The 19,959-nt window shown below is 39.4% G+C and overlaps 1 protein-coding gene across 8 annotated transcripts in view; it reads right to left on the reverse strand.

Moving 5' to 3' along the window:
* Positions 1-19,959, reverse strand: part of LOC144534478 (phospholipid-transporting ATPase ABCA1) — a 187,392-nt gene that overhangs the window by 150,423 nt on the left and 17,010 nt on the right. The gene's annotated exons all lie outside the window — the stretch shown is intronic.

Genomic DNA, 19,959 nt, shown 5'->3' on the forward strand with positions numbered 1-19,959 from the left:
TTAACTGCCGGCTCTTATGAGTCACGCAAAAAGCCACACTTTTATCATCTCTTTTCCTCTCTCTCTCTCTCTTTCTCTCTCTCTCTCTCTCTCTCCCTCACACACACCCTGCCTACCTCTCATGTCGCTACCCACTTTTACCCTAGAGTCATAAAGTATGCAAATGACCTCTGCTGAGTCGTTGCCACAGTAATACCACAGCCAAGAAGCACACAGGTGGTGTACATTGCACTGCATGTTCCCTTAAGCTTAGCCCTGTAGCAGAGCACATATGTCTGCTTCTTGTAGTCTTGTCTGAGTCACCTGATGAGACGAGGAGGGTGAACAGGAGCATTGCTCTACATTTCGCTGGCCTTGTTTTTGCATTCATGGGCTGTGTAAGTTTGTCTCCCAGGGTCTCTTACATTAAACTTTGAAATATAGTCACCTGTTGACTTAGTACAAATTATTCATGAGCTAATTAGTCCTTTTTCTTTCATATAAGTGAAGCGTCAGTTGAAGAGGTGCAAAGACCTGATGGGATCATGGGAAGTGTATTTATTTACTATGAGGCAGAGCCGAGCTGAAGATGTTGATGGTGTTGCTGATGATCAACTGAATGTGTCACATGTGGGGGAGCAGCTAAGTGCAGTGACTGTTGGGTTTTATAGCAACTATATAATTTGGTAACAAGGGCTAAGAGTTTATTACGTTAGGTGATAAAGAATAATACCAAAGCTGCACAGTGAGGACATAATTATGCAGATGAGATGGGTGTTTAAACAGGGAAAAAACAGGGATGCCTCACACTGGATATTTCTGAGTTCATTAGTATGTTATTCATTAGTAAAAACAACTTATTTTTTCTCTTTCAGACCGAAGCTAAAAAGGGCCATAAAGCTCTGCAATTCATTATTCCCTTTAAAAAATACATTTTATTAGCATTCCATGTGAAGAAACGTTTTGAAATACCAATTCAAATTCTGACAATTACTGAACAAGATTTGAAAATACCAGCCAGATCTTGAAATAACAGTACAGTGTGCCAATCAATAACTCTAAAATGTCACTTTGTTTCATGATTGTGATAAAACTCTCTCCATGCTCTTACAAACTTCAAGAGAAAACTTTTTCCCCTCACAATAAGTGAAGGGTTACTGTGACTTGTTCATGAGGTGTAGGTCCATACTCTCAATTAGTTACACACCCTCACACTCATCGAACCTAGGTGAAACCTCAACTGCCCAAAAGTAATTGCTTCGACTAATGAAGTGCTGCCGCTCGACGGTGCTAGCGCGGTGGAGTACACCTGCTGTTCCCAGGTCAGTAAACCCTGTATTAGTCTAGCCATACTAATGAAAAACAAGGTGCACATTTGCAACAGCACTACCTTGTAATTTGTTTCTTGCATACCTTAAGGAACAAATGATAATGGGAACGCAACCTGAACCTGGCAAGAAGAAATGAGCGCAGACTGAGGAGCTGGATGAGCATACAGTAAAGTAAAGCAAATTAGTGAAAAAGCTATGATGAAAGCAAACATTCAGTGTAGAAACTAATGAATTGAATGGTTTCCATCTCTGACTAGCACAACATCAGTACATCATTTACCGTGTTTGGGACGTCTGCGTAGAATAATGGGCACATGATTTTATTATTCTGAAGAGGAAACATGATACTGGATCAATCGTTCCTGCAGACGTGATGCATAGTAAAATGATCCGGGGCATTTGGATCAATCTCTTTATCGACTCAAAAAAAGTGAGATTAGTAAAATAAGGCAGGGAGAAAAGTTGTCTCAAACCAGCTTGTTCTCCATTGTACTTTAATCACACTAAACACCATCTCGCCACTCAAATCATTATAGAGCGCGGTTTGCTGTGAAAGAAAAGTATTCCTAACCACGCACGCTAGCCGAAGGAGTAACGAGCTTATTTGCAATCCTAGCTGGGGAAGACAAGAACTGAAAAGTTCACTGACTGACTTATGTTTGTGCATCAAAGTTCAAGCTGACACTATTACTGGGTTAGACCCTTGTGTGCTTGCATTTCAATCAATTTAAAAAATTAATGATCACCAATGAATACCCAAGCAAGGATAGTCAATATCCCAGGCTGCTTACTGAGAACAAGCCATATCCAGTACAACTGAGATCTCCCAGAGAGTCTGTGCTAGCTAGCAAGCCGGTTTCTTTCTGCCCTTACTTTCTACAATTTCTCTCTCCCTGTTGATGAGGTGAGAAGTATCACACAGGTGCTTGTTAGCCATGTTCATCCAGACAGACTGGACAGCTGATGGACACTGGGCAGGGATAAACATTCAACAGCACTATAGGGGTCACAGGCATTTTGGCTGTCTGTTATGTATTCCTCTGAGCAGGTGAAGAGTTGTCCTAGGAAAAGGAAAACCAGAAAAGTTGAGGAAAACAAATAACAGCCTTCCTCGACAGATGCTGATGCATTTTCCTGACTGCTGGCCATGGCAACAATTGTGTTTGTCAGCCAGCACAGCCCTCACAGACTGTGCAGAGGCAGAACATTTTCTTTTTAAACTTTCGTAGTCTATTTTGACATCACCACTGTATGGACTGCAGTGAGAACATGGTGTGAGAAAAACAACACCTTGAAATTTGGACTCACAAGGCCATTTGTTTCAAGCAGAAGAATTGTTCCATTACTTCTTCGCCAATTCTATAAGATTCCAAAGATACATTTGGTCAATTTCTTTTGGATATGATATGAGCAAAAATAAAAGCATAATATTCAACATTCAAGGTTGATCAAGATGGGAATACCGGAATTGGTATCCCATACCGATATTCCCATCTTATTTACTTAGAACATTTTGTTATTTAGAACATTGAACACTCCACACAAAATAAAACGGCTCCATTTAGCGCTCTCAGGTACCAAAATTTAGCACCGTTTGACTTAACATGAATCGGTCCTCGGTAGTACCGATTTAATAATACGGTCGCTGTCCAAAAAAGTACCGAGTTGGGTACCCAACCCTACTTGTCACTGCACTAGTTGCTCCTGCTGGTTGGTCTGATCATCTACACAAATGGGGACAGGACCTGCGGCTAGCGTTAACTTGAGCCAATAATACGCTGTCTAGGCTACACCTGCTTGCTGACAACAGAAAATAATCAGCTGGTGAATCCATGTGTTTTGGAGGAAGCACATGGTTGCCTACGGTCTTTGGTGTTTTTTGCCCCCAACGTCTCCTCCCAGGCAGCGCGGCAATGGTTATGTTTAGGGTTAAGGTTAGGGTTAGCTGCCTGGAAGGCGCCGTTGGAGGCAAAAAAACACCATTGAGCGTTACCTACACCCTCCCTGGACCAACAGTGAGTGTTAGCAGCGACACTGGCCCTACTAAATAGAAAAGGTAAAACATTTGATTTTTCTCCTCTTTGCATGTGGACAGCCCATGGAAAATGGGCTAATAATCCAGCAGGCCACAGCCAGGTGTGACACCTGCTGCCCCACTGGCATACAGACCCACAGAAACAACAGTGCCAACACAGCAATTGCCAGCATATTGATGGGGCCAAAGTCAGCAATTGTATCATCTGGAGTAGTCGGTGCTGCTCCATCAGCTTGGATAGCTGGACCATTCACTTGTTGGTGAAGATTTTCACCTGACTGAAAGGTTGTTAACAAGTCTTTTGGGATCCTGGGTGCAATTCTGACTAAATCTGAGTGTGTTATCAGTAGCTGTGTTGGATGATGTTGACGTGTGTTACACAGATGGCCTTGACGCCTACATTGACTTGAGCAAGATGCAGTGCTGAATGTTTTAGCATACATTTTAAATTGATTAAGCACATTCCAGTCTCTTTTTAAACAAAGTCCTCAGTAACCCTACAATTTGATCCCTTTGGTGAAATAACAATTTTAAAACAACAGATTTAAAAATCCCCAAGGACGCACTTCTAGCCATAGTGTAAAGGCCTTTACACACTGGAGACGTTTTGTTTGTGCGATTAATTCACACGTCAATATATATTTTTCGAACTGTTGTTTTTGTCATGAGTACTTTCACACAGAACACGAATATTATGCGGCGATAAAGCACCGTAATTTTTTTTCCGGAACAAGGTTGATTTTTCTGAGCTGTCGCACTGCGAATAAAGACATCAACCACATTGTGTTGTTTACCTATGAGGATCATACAGTAATACAACAACAGGAGGCTGTATGGACGGCAAACATTACTACTACTTTCAACCTTGACAAAGGCCGCGTTTACCAGAGACACTCTTTCCGTTACCTTACCTTTTGCAATAAAAGCCCTAGACATATGCTACACTGCGTAACTGCTTACCAGAGGAAATTAAATTCACTCAGAGTATTTCGATAAAAGGAAACTCAATTTAAAAAGCTTACAGTAGCAGGGAAACAAGACATGACACCTCTTTTGGTCTTGAGGAGCTGCAGCATTTATTTGTGCTCAAAACGAAGACTCTAGCTACTGTATATTCACTTGATATCTTTACCGCTAAATGTTAACTCTCCTCTGTTCCGATCACTCTCTCGACTGCTCACACCACATCTCCAGACTCTCTCACACTCTCTCTCTCTCTCTCTCTCTCTCTCTCTCTCTCTCTCTCTCTCTCTAGCAGCTTCCCTGGAAGGACCTCAAACTGTCCCACCGACGTGGTAGATGAGCTTCCGCGAATATTCAAACCTATTGAAAAACTGTCGCAAAATTGCATCGCTGTTGGTATGAAGTTTTGATGCCAAATATTCGCATGCAATTATTTCCCATTTTTCTGTTGTTCATTCATCAAGCCACCAGTGTATCAAGGCCTTAATTCAAACAATTTCAAATAAGGAGTATTTGTGCCATCATCCTGTACAGTGTTCCAAACTTTAACTCAAAGAAACATTTCCCAAATGTAACACATCATGCTGTTAAAGGCTTCATTTTCAAAGCAGAGAAAAGACATTTGCAACAGAGATAAAAGCAGCACTAATGAGAAGTTCATGCTTTTTTATCTGTATCCCTCATGGAAATATGAACTATTCTTCACTGTGGAATTGCATTCCTGTGTTATCTGGAAATACCTAATTTTCAGTCTCAAAAGCTAAGTTTAAACAAACAAGTGAGTCTTGACCATCAGGTTTCATAGAGAACATTTGACAGGGAGCATCAAGCTCTATTTTCACAGATATGAAAACTGAATGTGGTTGTTAATCTCTATACCCATTCACCTGACTGTCAGTCTGCAGAATACTATTAAGGTAAACACGCATACTGTATATTGATGCTATATGTTCTGATATCACACATTTCACACAATAACCAAAAATAAAACAAAGATAATATGATGACTCTGTGCAATAATACTAACACTGCAAACTGTTTAAAAGCCAATTCACTTTAATATACTTATCCCTGAACCTTGACCCTAACCTTGATGCTTATCTGAATTGTCCATACAGTGTTTCACTGAGGTGTAACCATTAGATCCGTTTCTCTGTCCCAAGCTCTGTTTTCAAAAAGATAATCATATAGATCTTCCCTTAATAAGCCTTTTCCCCAGCAGGTGAGATCTCAAGCCTGTGAGACTGGCCCCACACAAAAATTCTCTTTCCATTTGTAGGCCCAGCTTGACCATTCCACAAGTCATTATCTGGGAGAGTCACACAGATAGCATCATGTAGACTGATAGATGGCCCTGGAAATCTTTTACTGTGAATAGCTTTAAGACTCAATCTGTTGGAGAGCAAGCTGCAGAGTGGCATTTTTTTTTTCACACATGCATTGCAAAAAAATAAGCAAAAAAATAAGTGAATATGTGAAACACATCTGCCAACTGGGGGGAACTTGAGCCCTACATTTGCCCCAGCACGATAGAGCATATAGTGACTGCACTGGCAAAGTGGATGTTTTGTTGGTTGTAAGCTGATTTTTTTCTTGCCTGCACTCATGTAGTACATTTACTTTTGGTTCAGAAAAAGTGGGAAAGGAAATGGATCTATTTGTAACACTTTTGCAATAAATACTTTAAGTAATAAAGAGTTTTTTGTTCCAATTTTAAAGATAGAGTGACATTCATATTTCAACACTGGGAGTGCTCAGCATCCCTTTGACTTCACTTTTGAAAAGACAAATGGGGTTTGTCTGCTGATCTTAGCTCATATGGATAAACGGAATCCAACGTAGAAACTAGGATAGATGTTTGCTTTAAAAAGGTAATATATAAAAATCACATTTTCAAAAGCCTGGTTGCTGTATTCTGAACTAGCTGCAAGGGATTAACAGATCAGAATACAAAGATCTACAACACTCAATACGAGATAACATAACATTACATTAACATAAGCAAAAGTTGCTCATTCCCTGTCAAACAAAACTTAATTTGGAGATAACTCTTGATGACTCAGTCTTGAAAACATGATAAACAAAAATCCAACCTGAATGATAGATGATATGCAAGTTCCTGGCAGCTAATTTGACATTCCCTGCAGTATGTTGATAATTTGATTGATAGAGAATGCAATTAGTGGAGAAAAGAAGAAAGAAACACAGTGTAGAAAGTTTTAAGACTTAAAAAAATCCATCTTTTACTTGTAAATTGACTCTTGATTTGCAACTGCAAAATCCTTGCTGGATTTTATAAGGGAAAAAGCTTGGTATCATCAGTATGTTAACATTGAGGATCTTTATTTGGCAAAGGGGAATATATTTTTGCCAGGAACGTATATCTTTAACAGATCAAACCACCAACTATTTCTGCAATCTGTTAAATCTATAACTCTAGTGTGTGGCTCAGGCAACTGTGGCTCTGCTGCATATGTCATAATCATTTTGACAGCATTGTCTAGCCTGTTGATATTTGATTCATGCGCCTCTAAAATCATTCCTTCTGCTCCACAGACCGGTAAACGGAAAATAGATCTTGGATTTACTTAAACCACTAAATAGAATCTGTATGCTATATATTGGTGGGAAGCTGTGCCTTCATTGCAGTCATTATTATTGTTGAATAGTACATTTACAGTCAAATATCAGTTAAGTCAGTAATTATATTGTAGGCTATATGTTCCAAAGCATATAGTATACAACATACAGTACCACCTAAATGCGGAGGGACACAACATAAACACCTTTTTATGTGTTCATGATATTCCAATATTGTGACTGTCTAAGAAAGGTGTTCATTTAAATCTATGCAATGTTGAGCTGTTGTTCAAGGTTTCCAATCAGATCAAGGTAGAAAGAGGTCTACATTCATCATCAACTTCCTATACACAACATGAGGCTTCAAGAGACACCCACAGTGGTGATTAAACACCTCCCTTACACCGTGGTCTATACATTATAGGCTTCACAGGGGTAGCATTTATTGCATGGCTGTTTATTGGGTTGCATTATTTTGTGCTGAATGTTCCACCCCCTGTATGTCTACCTCCAGTGACAGTACCAACAATGTGAAAGTGCTTGCAAATCATTTCTTTACAGGACAAAATAAAAATAACAACTGATTGCGTATTGATTACTGCCAACTGAAACAATTACAGAAAGGCATCTGGACCCAGATCTCTCTGCAATGGGCTTGGAACCCATTGTGACTTGTGGAGATAACCTAACCTTTTTCAAGTGTTTTCAAAGGACAATACTAATTTTGAATGGAGGATGAGGTCACTGGACGTTTTGTACTCCAGACCCTTATTAAAAGTATGAATGTTGTTCGGCATGCATTGAAGCATGCCTGAACAGAGGAAACCGTCAAAAGTTTTTCACATCAGCACACAAAGGCAGTCTTGGTCTGGAGAAGTAATTATTTGCACTGAATGGCCACATATCTGAAGGCTCGACAAAGAATGGCCTGAGTGATGCTTATAGCTGGGGTCTCAACGAGACCAACCAGTGTTTTGTTGCAATACACCTCACCTAGATAACAAAAAGCAGTCTTTGACATATTGTCAGCTGTCACTGTAATTGAATGAAGGAAGACTTGTTGCTTACTCAAAGCTCTCAAATATTGCAAATTACAAGGCTGCACACTGAGGAATAAAAGCAAGAAATGGAATTTCCGTCTTCTATTGGTAAGGGACACATCCCAAATCGACTCATTTCATCATTCTTTTTCTTTCAGTTTATTTTCATCTATTGTGTGAATGCCTTTGTTCAATTATTTTAACAAAACTGATAAAAATAGGAGTACTGGGCGTGGAAGATGGGACATCGTGTTGAGGGAAGAAAAGGGGATGGTCTGATTATTGACACAAAAATACATTTAGGTTTTCAATTATTCAGTATAAAACTACACACAAGTGGACAATAGACCCTATTCTATTGATATTGAACCTGAATGCATTTTAGGGGCAAAATCTATTAAGGGGCCTATTTTGTACAGTGCACACAACTTTGAAATTGACATTATTTAACATACTGTAAAGCCTTCAAAGTGAATTAGTGTTTTAATTTGGTGAGTAGTGCGCTATACTCACTGTTTATTGTTCCATGTCAAAGAAAATGGCAGAGTGCTAATGGTAGGCCATGTTCCCAGAGTAAGCACTCCACCAACTCAGACACAAATGGACATGTACTAATGTCAATTAGTACAATCGACAAATTAGCTGGTAACCTGCTTCTTTACAGTTTTCAGAAGTTATGTGCAGAAGATGGTGCTCTTCGTTAAGGAAATAATTTAACCTTTCAGTGGTCACGTTTTATTTTAATGCCGTCAAAGAAAAGAAAATGGTGATGTGTGGACAGTTGAAATCTACAGCTATTACAATGAGGCCTGCTAAGATGCCAGGTTTATTATACTTTCTTGCATTTTGTTGTATGCTAGCTGCTTACACGCCGAGAAAAAGTTGAAGAAATTATGTGTGGAAACCTTTAAAATAGCTTCAGTCATTTCAAAGACCCACACTTTCAATAAGCCACATATAAAACAAGTACATGGAAATTAACCAGTTATTTAACAGTTTACAATTGAGCGAAGACATATTTTGGTGTATCATAGCAAGAATATATAAGAAAATTAAATTTTTCTCAACTGTAGCAATTTTTCATGTTGGTTCCACAGACAACTTAAACATAAATATTGTGATTAAACCAATTTTAAGTTATAGCAAAGAAGCGGGCATATAAGAAGATAAGATTCTGTGTTTTCTTTCCACACAGGGTAGAGCAGCTCAAGTTGTTGTTATGTTTGGACCTTTCTGGCGGCTGCTTAAGCTATTACGTTTAGCTTTGATAAAGGTCATTTGATAAAGACTATCAAAAGGAGGAATTCAGTGATTTTCTTTTTTTCAAACACTAATTTCATTCCCTGCCTCGGCATAAACATCGCTATGTGGCAGACAACGTAACGCAACAAAGGTGTTCTAAATTCTAGTTCTGTTCAGAGCCAAGTGATTTAAGAAATCATTTCATTTAAAACAAAAATAATTATTTTTTTTAGGTTTACGAGAGATTCATTCCCTCATAACGCAGGACTTTCACCCAGGAGAGCTGGGATCGCGTCCCGCGTGTGGCGTTTATCAATAAATCATATCAAAATCAATTTTTTTTTTAATAAAGCCTTCCACAATGTTCTTTTCCTAAACCCAACCGTTAATTGTTTTCCTAAGCGTGTGACGTTGGTCACCGTCGTGTTTTTGTCGTTTTTTAGTGTTACTAAAGCCTTTTCCCAATGTTCTTTCCCTAAACCCAACCTTGGGCGACGCCACGTGGTGTGTATGTTTACATCCGCTGTATACAGCGTAGACATACACGTGGATAGCTCAAAATGCGTACAGATAACACGCCATTTGGCTTTAGGAAAGTAGCGTATATGTTTACGCAAACTCATGATGCCATGTTGAATCACATTATGGCCATGAAGAATTTGAAGAAGTTTTGAAGGCTCGTAAGTAGATACATGCTTCCCACCAGCTGTACATATGATCTGCATTCAAACCATGTCATACAACTACAATTTAACAATTTCATTTAGACAACCTGTATGGCAACTTAAAAGAAAACTGCTGTCTTACTCATGTGAATCAAGACTTTCCATGTGTGAAAAAATAACTACTCATGATGCAGTGAAAGAGTTGGAATTCAAATAATAAGTTACTCATCACAAAATGCATCACATCCACAATGTTCCTTTACCTATTCTTTACACAATATGGCTAGGGTAACACACACACACACACACACACACACACACACACACACACACACACGTTCTAAATTGATCTCAGTGTGATGTTACAGCCTTGAGCTCTAGCTGGGAATACAGAAAATTGACTTGTATCTTTTCATGCTGTATTTGAGAACAAGAGGTTGCTCTGATTCACCTCACTGCATGAGGGAATAGAGTCGATAAAAGGTGGATAAACTGGCTGTAGGACATTTGCACACGCTGCATCTGTCTCTTAATAAATACCAACACTGGAACACACCGTTTGGAGCAGAATCTGCATGCATGGCTTTTTCCCACACTTTACAGTACAGTACTTTCCTAGCAGTGTACTGGTGACTTTAAAAGGTAAAGTAGATCCCTGTCATGTAAATATATGGTATATCCGCAATGCACCACCACACTGCACCAGCAAAAGAAGAGTTACACCATCTAGAAGAGGAGCTTTTCACTATTTCACTTTCAAAAAGAAAAAACACTTCACTCTATTCCTGCAAGTGATTGCATGCCTGCTAAGATATAAAATAATCTGACAGGTTGGCAAACTATGATATAGTATAAAGCAAAGGTCAACATAATCTGTTATCTTCCATTAGACTCTTACAAGGTTTCTTTTTTGACATCTTTTTATCTAGCCTTTCAAACTGCAAGGCTCTGGGTGACAATGGATTTTTAAAAGCTTTGGCCTTGGATCCACACCTTTGAGTGCAGATGGCTCTGGCTGATCCAAATTGCTCTCTGTTCAAAGTCTGATAGGCATTTAAAAAAACTGTGTATTGATTTGCCCAGGTTATTTCCTCCACTGTGACACTCTCCCCAAGCTGTTATCCCAGCAGGAAGTTGACCTGCAGCTCAGTGTAAGAGCAGGCAGGCATGAGCTGCCTACAATCACCACGTTACAAGCCATGGTCGCCAACTAGAACAGATCACACACACACACACACACACACAGAGCATTCCAAAGTCACATAATGTCAATAAATACAGTGTGCTGAAAATTGTTAGACAAGAATGATGTCCAACCTGTGTATCTTTAAGAATCCCTGACTGATAATATATCTGCTCTGGCAGTATGGCTTTGGTATACACAAGGGATTCCAACAATGAGTAATGATGCTGTCCCATCTCCCACAGGATATGGACAACACTTTATTTATGAAGCCTGGAATCTGTCTTGTCTACCCTCAGTTTTTTTGGGAAAGAAAACAGCTTAGCAATATGGTCATCTTGTTTATTGGCTGGCTTGCAAAGATGGTTACACCTGTACAAAATACATATGAAGCATTTGAGTGGTAAATATCACAGACACCTACACACAACAGTTAAAAGGTACCCTGTGAGTTTTTAATTACTAGTATTGTTATGGAGCAAAAGAAACAAACATTTCATTGAAAGGTGCTGTAGGTAGGATTGCAAAGATCCAGGACGTAGCCAAAAAATGTAAACATTGACATCCCTGCCCCCTTTCTGCTAAAGCCTAAAACGTTCTCCCCCAAACCCTCCCCCCACAAGGGAGAATGAATGCGTGTGCATGAGCAGTGATTGACATGCAGTTAGACACCCCCCCCTGGCCCTGATTGGTGCATCTGAACAGGGAGTGGTGGATTTTTGCATATCGCACTACAGGCTGTAGGTGGTGCCAGAGGAGCCGGATTTTTTATTTTTTTTTAAATTACCTGCTTCATGTAGTTCTACTCAAATATAGGGTCAGTTTAAGCAAATATGACAGAAAGTTAGTTTTATAAGTCTTACCTACTGCACCTTTAATTGACAATGTTTTTGGAAGCAATGATGGAATTTTAACTGATACTATCAATTACAAATCTCCATATTATTGAGTGGGCATATACAAATGTATATGTATTATAGTACATATACATTTTATATGCCCACTCAATGTACCCTGTTATAATTACTCAATAAGACACTTGACATTGCTGTTGCCTCTTTATCTGTTTAGTGTATTTTGGAAACTAAAGAGCCTCCACATGTGTCCTCCTGTGCCCTGTGATTGCCTACAACAAAGGCAGACCAAAGAGAAGCATTTACCTGGAGTTTGAGTTTTCAGAATGCTATGTTGAAATACAGACCCAAATGAACCCTTCATCCACATCTCTTCACAGTAAAGCCGCTGGCCTGACAAAAAATATTTAGCCCTGCCACTCTTTCGATATTGGATGTCACCCTCCATTGCCTGTACCATGGACCAATGTCAAACTCATTTTGCCTGTGGTGATTTTCTGTACCATGAAAAGCGCAATAGCTTTCATGAGATGATGCTGTCTATCAGAAGATTTAAAAAAATAAAGGTAAAGACATGGTTGGCTCAAATGGTACATTCTCTGAAACTAAAACCATAGAGAAGTAAAGTGGCATGTTAACTGACTATAATCATAATATGAATTGCTTTACATACAACCAGACACTTGATGAACTGTATCGTTTAAGCCAAGTAATTGACCTACATAAACATGGAAGACCCATACAGGTGTTTTCACTTACTTTTTCTGATTAGACCTCTCCACAGGACTGTGGGTGGGCACAGACCAGGCTTGATTGACATCTCCCTCACTTTCTGTTGAGACTGTAAAATTGGGACGACTTACCCTAATATACCTTTAATAGTTATTGGTATATTGAGTTTGGTGACCTCACGTAATTCCCAGCACAGCTTCAAAATTCAACCTTTGCAGAAGTCTAATCAGCAAGAATAACTAAAAACCACTGTGTGGGTATGCAGGACTTGTCAAAAATCAATTAAATATGCACTAAAATCAGTCAGTCTCTTAAGTGTTTAGCCAAAAGTGCTTCCCAATTACCCATTTTCTGTTTGCCTACACTGTTATCATTTCAGTATTACTAGTGCAAAAAGCCAAGCTGGCAAGATACGAGGACTGACAGGCAGAAGGAGGAGGGGATTATACCACAAACACAGTGACAACCAATTTGGCAAAACAACCACTACCTGGCTGCCACAATATGATATTTCACCAGGGGAAGGGAACTTTACATGAAATGTCAGGGCAAACATTGACTGTGACAGGTTGACCATTGAGGTAATCCATTACTGGGCTCTGATAATGGTGCCACTCATGGAGCCTCCACAATCTTTTTGCGAGTCTCCCTCAACACCCTTGGGGTTTGGGGGTGGCGGGATGTCTGTGAATGATGTGAGTGATGACTGTAAAGATGAATGACTGATAGCGGAGCCAAGCCTGAGCCTCAGGGAGCGCACTGAGAGTTAATACACCATCTCCAAATATGTCTTCGAAGTCCAAGAGCGCAGATCAACCCATCTGCTTCAGTGTTTGTGCCATCAGGTGCAGCACAGTTATAAAGACCTCTGCAGGGTTTATAAAGTCTAGACTTGCTACAGATATCATAGTCAGAAGACTATTATATATTATATATGGTGCTCAAGGCTTAAGTTCCCCTACTGCTGTCCTTTCACTTGATGCAATGAAGGCCTTTGACCGCCTGGTGTGGCCATTTCTGTGGTCGGTGTTAGAGTTCATGGGGGTCGCCTTGCAGTTCATTAATATGATTAAGGTGCTATATAATAACCCAACAGCTGTAGTGCTTATGGGCAAAACTAGCTCTTCTCCCTTTGCTGTCTCGAGAGGATCAAGACAAGGCTGCCCTCTTAGCCCTCTGTTATTCGCCCTCTGTCTTGAACCTCTGGCGCAAGCCATCCGTGGCTCACCCACAATCTCTCCAATTTCCATGAGGGAAACACGCCATCATGTCTCACTTTATGCTGGTGATGTTTTATTGTATATAAAAAACCCAGTGCAATGTATCCCACATGTTTTGTCAACCTTTTGAACATTATGGCAAACTTTCTGGTTTTAAAATAAATTGGCAGAAATCAGCTGCCAAATGCTCCCACTTCCCTGCATCTATTCCAGTCACTAAAATTCCATCTTCACTTATCTGGGGATAGATATCTCTTCCTCCATACAGACAACCATTAAAAACAATTTTTGTAACATACTTAAAGTTGTGGCGGATCTGGACAGGTGGATTAACCTGGGACCCGCACTCTCCAATATTTAACAATGAGCGATTGTTAATTGGCGGTCGTCCTATTCGATTTCCTGATTGGGAAAAAAAAAAAAACGCACGCTTGGTGATATTTATGGGGAGGCGGGGTTACTCACTTTTCAGAACATATGTATTAAACATGGTATACCACGTACCTCCTTTTTCTTTTATTTGCAGCTGAGATCGACTTTAAAAAGCAATGGTGCCCCTTTACAGGCCCCTCTTACACCACACCCATTTCAAAAATTGTTCCACTCTGCTAGGAGTACAAGGGGTTTTGTGTCGAGACTATACTGGTTCTTGCTGCGGTATGCTTATAGACCTCTGGCGTTGGACACGGTGTGGAGGAGAGATTTGATTGGGATAAAGTGTGGATCAGTGTGGGCTTAGCATCCAGAAACCCTGATCATCAGCAAATACATTACAATTATATACACAGGGTATATTTAACCCCTAGGAAGCTTCATTTGATGAAGGTTATTGATGATCCTACGTGCACTTTCTGTTCCTCCAAAGTGATAGGCAGTTATTTTCACATGTTTTGGGAGTGTACCCCAGTGGCCGACTTTTGGAAGATGGTTGCCTTTAACCTCTCTAGGTTGTTTAAGATTAGATTGCCCTGCTTGCCTGCTACACTTATTTTGAATGATTTGTCAAGGCAGGATTTGACACTGAATAAGAAAAAAGCATTGCTAGCTGGACTTACGGCTGCAAAAAAACTAGTTGCCACACGTTGGAAACCTCCACATTCGCTTTCTTTTCGAGCTTGGGTTTTAACATATTTGGATATTGTTTACTTGGAGTTGTCGACAGCTAGAGTCCACGGAGCAAAAGAGTCAGCAATAGAGGCTTGGCATTCACTTTTAACTACCCTCCGCGGGCTTCAGGTTTAATATGTAACCGAGATTTGGAGTTCTGGATCCAGGGGGTGGGTGGGTTATGTCTGGGGTTTTATTTAGTTAATTATGTTTTTTTTTATTCTTTTTATTTTTTTATCGTAGTTGTTAATCATACGTTTCTGCGTATATGTATAGGTAGGTATGTGAATATATGTTTTGTGCTCTATTTTTGAGCCGTATACATATCTGTACGTTCTCTCTCTTTAAAATAAAATAAAAATTTGATCACAAAAAACAAAGACCTCTGCAGAGGGATGTGCAAATTGACTGTAATTTCATCGTGTTAATACCTAGTTAAATAAAGATATATAATGAGATGTAGCCTGGCAACACTGTCATCAGAAAATCAGAGAGCACTGTTTGGAACAACCATTAAACTTAAACCAATTTATTCTAATGAAATGAAATAAACTGAGAAAGTGGATTTAAATTAGGTCATCTATAGACTATAGCACCAGAATTATGATGTTGCTTCTCTTACCATTATGCGTTCATACAAAGCTTCTCTGTCATTCCAATAGATGAAACAAATCAAGAACGAATTAAGCATGAAGCTTCAAAGTCACCAGTTACATTACTGCAAGAACTGCAGCTTTAGAGGTGGCCAAGCAACAGCTTACAACAGCTATGCCACACACTGACTTAATTATATGAATGAAATCCAGCTCCCAAATGCGTTCTGTCAAAAATTACATGGGATGCCTAATAATATTCTTATACCAAAATTTATGAGGATGCAATGTTTGAAGTCCACCAGAGTTTTAACCCCCCTTTATGTGTCATTTAAACATCCACTACTATACAAGACTCAATCACACGCAAAAAGGATTCAGTTGCTGTTTGACAAATAAAAGGTCAAACGACAGACAATAATTCATTGGCATGATGCAACTCATTAGGTAAAATGTCAATTATAGCCACAGGTAGTGCTGTCGGCAATAAAGAGGAACATGGATATGTTTGATAATGGATTAATCAACTGAGGCTGAATTCTGTATTTGACATGACTAAGACTGAGCTTAAAAATGTGAACATATATTTAAACTCTTTAAACAGTTGGCTTTGTCTGCATATTCATTATTTTAATTAGGCAATTATTTAATGTGTCAAAACCCCCTGCACCTTGAACTCTAATATTTAATAATGGTATGTGAGCTGGTCGTTTTTTACTCATTTGCAGTACTGGCTCATAGTCTGTACTGTAAATGAGTAAAAAATAAAAGTTGTGATACTTTCACTCTTACCTTTAAATCTATTGGGGAGGCTTTTTACTAAATGGTGCTTTACACCACTACAGCCGACGCTTGGCATTGCGCATGGCGATTTGAGAATATGTGAATTAGTTCTTAATAACTTGCCTGGTTAAATAAAATAGAATGTGAGGCTTGCGTGTAGCTGCTTGGCCATGGAAACACATTTGTGTGGCTCCCGTTTGAGTGCTGAACTCTGTAGTGAGTGATGCAACAGATGATAGCCGATTTTTATGCGCTACGCATTTCAGCACTCGTTGGCCCCACTCTGTGAATTTGCGTGGTCTACCACTTTGTCGCTGAGCTGTTGTTGCTTCTAGTTGCTTCCACTTCACAATAATATCACTTACAGTTGACCAGGCCAGATCTAGTAGGGCAGACATTTCAGGAACTGACAGTGTTGAGTTTAAGGTCACTCAGCTCATTAATACACATTGTAAATGTTTGTGGAGATTGTCTATGTGCTGGATTTTATGCACCTGTTAGCAATGGGTGTGGCTGAAAAACTTTAGTTAATCAGCGAGATAGCACAGAACGATCAGTTTATAAAATATGAGGTATCTTTACATGTTGAACTACCCAACAATACATAAACTAGTAAAAATTTGATCCACCTCAATTAGCTACAACATTAAATCCAGCTCAGGCATTAATGCAACCATGATAATAATCAAATGATACATAATTTCACTCACAAGGTTTATTTTCTGCATAACAAGTAGGATTGGGCATCGTTTGGATTTTAACGATTCTGATATCGATTCTGCTCATCAATTACGGTTCTTAACAATTCTCAATTCTGATTCTTTGAGGGGAGGGGTGAAAACAGATCAAATGCTTAAATTATTTTTAAAAACTTTTACACAATTCATATTCACAATTCACTTCACAGAGTTTATGGAACCTGTAAATGAATTTCTTACAGTCTAATTTGGTTGCTGTAATTAAATAATTATTTCAATAATCTGTTCATTCTTTTTTATTCACTGTACTGTAACCCGCTGAAATGACACAGGATCCAACATACGTTGGGTCATTTACAATCAGCCAGTTGCCCGAAAAACATTTCATTTAAATCATTTTCCAGACATTGCTTCAGGAGCGACATTACTACATCTGCCCTTCTCTCTGAGACTGAGGCCTTTTGGAATCGGTTGTAATTTGAACTGGGTTTCAGTTCCCAACCCCTAGTAAAGTACTTTTACTTGATGTGTGTTGTTGATAATACTGATGTAGTTTTTCTTTAAAATGATTCTGAATGCAGGACGTTTACTTGTATTTAACACTGTAGTATTGCTACTTTTACTCAGTTCAAAATCTGAATACTTCTTCCACCACTGAGTTTTTAGTATTTTTAAATTTCCCTGATCTCATATACAAGTAGTAATTATTTATCAAGCATTCATCACAGAGAAATGTAATACTAATACCATAAGAACATTAATAAAATGAGGCAGTCAAAAAACTATTGCAGTTCATTAATTATAGATGACAGGAGCTGTCTGGTTGGTTGGATGGTTAGGTGGTTACTCTGTCCCTCGAGGGGAAAGAATAGGCTATATTACAACCAATAATCTCTGATGCGGCCTTGGGCTTACAAGCGAAATATGCATTTTTCTTTGTGGAGCCAATTGCTTATGCAAAAAGAGACCTTACAAATCCATACACAACAAGGCAGAGAAAAGTCAAACATGGCTTAACTTATCTGTGATTTAAATGCATTCACAATTCACCGTCCACAAGCATCCACAATTTATTGTTTCACTCTTCGACGGAGTCACAGCTGATTATCAAGCTACAGTATGTCCTCTCATTATTAAAGGAAGTACTAAAACATTGAGGTAGTATACTGACATGAATAAATACACATTTAATTGTTCTTCACCTAAGGCTTGCTGATGAATGAGACAATTACAAGGATACAATCGGAGCTTCCTGCACTGCCCACAGGCAGGTAGACTGGTTGCAGCGCATCAATCCATTTGCTCCTAGTGTTTGAACAAGTCAATTTCCTTCTCTACAGAGCAAGTTGAGCTGTCAAGATGCTCCTCAAACAATGATCTACATGCCAGCACTATGGGAGGGCACACACATGCAGATGCTCCTCCCTTTCCATTTAACAAGCTTCCCTCAGTCTGTGGATATATAAGTGAATATTTTAACACATTCGAGTAAGCAGGCTGCAAGTGCCTTGACTGACAATAAAAAAGGGCGAAGGGAGAGACGAGCGAGTCACAGAAAGAGAACGTGTTTGAGTTGAAATGCAAAGTTGCCCACCACTGTGGTATGTGTCATCAGTATTCTGGGTCACTCTGAGATACTCATTTATTTATTTTATTCTGTCCCTCACTTCTCATTCACAAGGTCTGGGGCTTTTCATATCACTCTGTGTGATGGCATTTACCCATTGTTCCCCCCTGGAGATTTAACTCCATGAAATGACAATTTGAAATAAACTGTGAAAAAAGCGATTCAAAATCCAACCCAAGCACTAGGGAGGGAAGGCAGAGCAGTTGTGGTGAGTGAGACAGAGGGGAGGGGACAGGTGTTAGGAAGGGGGTTCCAAGATGTCTTCTGATGTGTCTTGTGCGAGGGAAGAAGTAGAGAGTGTTCAAAATTCTGGACTGAGTCGCCAAGCAGATCCTCTTTATTCCCTGAGCAAAACAGCCATCTTGGAAAAAAAAAAGTGTTAAATTGACTGCACATATTCTGCTACGGGCGATTGGACGAACCAGCAACCAATACATTGTAAAGTGCCACAGGAAGCTTGGGTGAGGAAGGTTAATGAACCCACCTTTCCCATCATCCCAGTGGGCGTTTTTATGGGAGAAAAATTAATTACTTGTGACAAATACATCGGTGCTTGGACTGCCATTTCTGCCAGGCGGCCTGTGAACAAAAACATTTTTCCAATGCAGTTATATTAGCCATGGACTTGCCTAATCAGTGTCCTATGCAGAAACTCAACACAAAAAACACATAACCAAAGCTATATCCCTAGACTCACTGCCAAAACATGACACCCCATAAAAAATGCAAAGTTCACAAGCTCGGATGGAATGCTGTTTCCAGAATAAAACACTGTACACTCGCTGCCATTATGCCTCTAGTCTCTAGTAAATGACAGACATTCGTCCTTTTGAGGTCACAGCTCCACCGTCTTCTGTCCCCGGCTTCCTTACATAGGGAGAACTTAAGGGCTTTTTTTTTTTTTTTTAACGCAGTGCAGCAAGATGCTCGAAAATGGTAATGAAACGATTTGCTCCCAACTCATCCACAAGCATTGCCATGATTAAAATTACATGTTTTAGTATCCCCCTTTGGCAGCATATTGACCCCATTAATCACACCCTTAAACGCGGTTTCTTTTTCAGGATTGGTTCGTTTAATGAACTGTTTGTCAGGTTCATGTGTTGGAGAGTGCCAGGGTCTGAACCAGAATTATTAAGCTTATAAAGAATATGGAGTTTTAATAATTAAGATCATGCTGGCTTGTGATTGTGTTCATTGTTCTTAGCAGACACCATAGAGACATGATATTGCATATAAATGATGCATTAGCTGTATGACTAAGTAAATATAAAGCCTCCTGACACCCAAGGAAACACCTATAAACTATGTGGAGTGCTGCCTATAA

Source organism: Sander vitreus, chromosome 19, assembly GCF_031162955.1.
Source record: "Sander vitreus isolate 19-12246 chromosome 19, sanVit1, whole genome shotgun sequence".
Taxonomy (NCBI): Eukaryota; Metazoa; Chordata; class Actinopteri; order Perciformes; family Percidae; genus Sander; species Sander vitreus.